At 32.0% G+C, this 3735-nt stretch overlaps 1 long non-coding RNA gene across 1 annotated transcript; it reads right to left on the bottom strand.

The window, feature by feature from the left end:
* Positions 1-695: 695 nt before the first annotated feature.
* On the bottom strand, positions 696-2947 carry LOC127905137 (uncharacterized). Its single transcript, XR_008058868.1, has 2 exons — positions 2431-2947; positions 696-1117 (listed from the first exon to the last, which is right to left on the bottom strand). It is a non-coding gene; the product is annotated as an uncharacterized LOC127905137 (long non-coding RNA).
* Positions 2948-3735: the final 788 nt, after the last annotated feature.

The raw sequence follows: 3735 nt of genomic DNA, 5'->3' as shown, positions 1-3735 counted from the left end.
TATATTTTAACTAATTATATATTAACAATTTTAGTTAAATAATAATTGACAACATAACACAATTATAATAAAAATGAAATAAACAATAGAAAAATTCAAAAATCTTTATTCTTTTCATATTTTTTTCATATTGGTTTTTTTTATTTTTTAAACAAATCGATACACTTAATTCGTCATTTACAAGAAACAAGTTTCTTCAAATTTTAATAAGTCATTTAACATTAATTACTCCAAGAGTCAAACATGCCAACTAAAACAAAGAAATATGCCAATTGATATATTAATAATTTATATAAAGAACTGTTAAGAATAAATAAGTATTTTCATTTTATGAAAATAAAATCCACAAATAACTTATATCATTAAAACAATTATAATCAAAATCAAGCTTTGATTATTAGATTGCACAAGTTTTGCAGGATATAAATTTAAAACAATCAAAATGCTAAAATACAGATTATTAGATTATACAATTTTATACTTCTTTCAAACTTGTAAAATCAATATGAATTTACTGATTTTGTCGAGTTTAATCAAATTTGATCGAGTTTTCTAATTTTTAAGTTTTTAATATAATTTTACATATTAGATTAATATTAACTTGTAAAATTAGATAATTTTACATAAATGGCAATTTTAACAACATTGATGTGAAGAATCCAGTTGCATCACCTTTAAATTTGACAAGACAAATATCATAGAACTAATTAAGAATACAATTAAAATATAGCAAACTCTCTCAGCTACACAAAATGCCCTTACGAAGCGGGGCACAAGAAGTTCTCCGAGATGCGGAAAAAGTTCAAAAAAATAATTCAGACATGTAATTGTAAAGTTTCTGACTTCACAACAAAAGGACTACCTTAAGGGCAGATGACATGTTACACTGAATGCTGAAAGTTCAGATACATACTAGCATTTGAAAACAGGGTGAGAAGCTGCTGGCATTCCAGTATTCACCAATATCAGTCACATAGAGAAAACTTCACAAATTGTAGTCCACCGCCACTCACATTCCTTCCCTACCAGTTGATAGCTAGCAATTCTATCCGAATTACACCTTTCACAGAACCATTATCAATGTAACACAACTGAGCCAAAATTATGTTCTCAAAAACTGCACACAAGAAATAGCGAATATAAATAATGAACAGATCCATAATACAAGTGCAATATCATTTCCTTGAGCTTTTCACTACATTGTGTCCTCGAACTAAAATGGCGAACTATAAATTGAAACGATAAAGGAATTTTGATGATTCAAGCAAGGTTTTAAACAAGTGGGAATAAAGGCTTTCTCCAATAGGTGGTGCCTTCAGCATTTATTCCCTGGAAACTTTTGGAGCGAAAGGGACATTTCCAGAAGAGGCGATTGAAGCTTGGTTTCAATATAAAGCTACACTTTTCCAAATGGGAATTATTGGGAGGTGGGTCCAAAATAAATTCTTAAAGATACTGAAGCAGGCACACACACAGACAAGAACAGCAAAGTGGAGTGACAGTGTGGTGTGACTAAGGTGTTTATTGGCAACCTTTCTCCTCAGCCTCTCTCCCAGACACCTAACCACCACCCTTTTAGCATCTTCCATATACTTGCATATGCCAAATAGTAGTAAGGGTAAAAACTTTACGGTCTAGCTAGAAAGCACAAATTCCTTGCAGGTGTTTAATCTCAAGGACTTGTTCAACATGAGGTTCAGCATTTAGATCATTATTTCAAGAGTGTGATCCTCAGAATAAAACACTGAAATCTATTACATTCTTGTTTAGTCAGCAGATTTCCAAGAAAGAAAAATCGGAAACATTGTTTGGCTCATCCTCAGACTTTAGCAACCAAAAGATTAAAGATTAAAAAAGATTGCATCCCTCAAACTCAATATTTCTACGTTGTTTTCAAATTGCCATTAACTCCTCCTTTTTTGTACCCACATCTATTAGATCTAAAAATTACAAACTAACATCCTTTGAAAATATGTATTTACCCACCCATGCTAGGATTTGAATGAGTTGGTATATCAAAGAAAGACTAAGCAGCTCGAATTGAAAGCAACAGGTATGGAAGCGGTTGGTCAGCCCAGTTTTCCATTCGTCCACGAATTTTGAAAATCACACCGCACATAGCAATCGCTAGAATACAATCAAATCCCAGCAGCTCACAGAATAGATGATAATATTAATTTGCTAACCAGATTTCACAGCTTAGTAGCTTTAAGCAAAGCCTTGACTTTTCAAAAATAAAATAAAAAATAGTGAAAAGAGTTTTCTAGCCTAAATTCGTAAATAAAATTGAGAATTAAGATGCTAAAAGAAACACTTATTCAATTTGATTTGATTCAGCCAAAAGAAACGCAAGATCTATAGTTGTTTATTTTCTGTAGGTGTAAGAAATGAATTCAAGATTTATAGAAATAAAAAATAATAAGATAAGACCTGAGATCCGATTGAAATATAAAAACACGCTTTAGAGATCCAGCTTCTTAGGCGGCGGCTTCTGCTTCACCGCGGCCTCCGATTCAGTTGATGCAAGGCGGGATCCAATTCGCTATTCTTTGTTTTTTTTCCTGTTTCCTTCCTTTTCTTTTTCCACAACAACCAGTCATGTCGAGCCATCTGGCAATCAAATCGCCGAATCAGTTCCCGACCTGCACCAAGCGAATCAGAGACCGCCGGTAAGTAAATCGTCTCTCCTTCTCTGATCGGTTTTCACACACGACTAAAAATACACTTAGCTATTTCTGAATTTATTATTATTTCAAAAAACCAACCCTAGTTATAGACTACTCGATTTGAGTGGGATGAGGGTTATTTATGGAGGGTACAGACAAGCGTGATTTCGACACGTGTCTCTTGCCGACCCGGTTCAGTGAGCCGGCAACCATCAACGAATAATACGCAAATAGGCTTGGATTTCATGGAAATTGCGTTATGTGCCATTCTTTCAGTCTCCCGCCGAGTGTCGGGGTCCTACATGCACGTGCGCGTGATCATCAGCTACATCGTGGACTCTTGCTTGATGCATGAAATGCACATAAGAATATTTAACAGCTATTTTCTCTTTTATGTTTTAAGTTAATTATTTGTGATTTTATATATATAAACAGTTTCCTTAGACATGATATATGAACCAAGAATGACAAAATACTGATCAGTTAAAGTTTTATAAATTTCAGAATAACTAAAAGTATATATAATTATTAATTTTAGAACTTGTAAAATTAGTTGAATTACGCATAAGCTAACCTATATATTTATATTAATAAAAACAAATTAATATATATATATATATATATATATATATATAGAATAATTTGTTTTTTAAAATAAATTTGTTTATAGATTTATATTTTATTTCAAGAGCATCCCCTAGAATTTTTTATTTTTGCTATATTTTTAAACTGCAACTCAAAAATTCTTATTAATCAGGAGTAATTTGGGAAAGAAATAATCGCTTGTACGAAAACAGAGTCAGAAGTGAATAAAAGAAAAGGTGGTAGTTCCATTTTATAAAGTTGGCATTTAATTCGGTAGGCCTTACGACCACTCAGTTTGCTGCCGGAACCAGTACAAATATCCTTTCCTCTCTGTAATAATTTATTCCTACGATAAATTATAATAACAGAGACGGTTAAAATACTTTGAAGACTCTATCATAGCCCCTTCTCAATTATTATTGATTCACTAATTATTATTTAATTTATTTAAATTGAAAATGGAGAAGATTATTTTCTTTTGTGG

This window comes from Populus trichocarpa, chromosome 3 (genome assembly GCF_000002775.5).
Source record: "Populus trichocarpa isolate Nisqually-1 chromosome 3, P.trichocarpa_v4.1, whole genome shotgun sequence".
Classification (NCBI taxonomy): domain Eukaryota; kingdom Viridiplantae; phylum Streptophyta; class Magnoliopsida; order Malpighiales; family Salicaceae; genus Populus; species Populus trichocarpa.
This window is presented reverse-complemented; position numbering and strand designations above follow the sequence as displayed.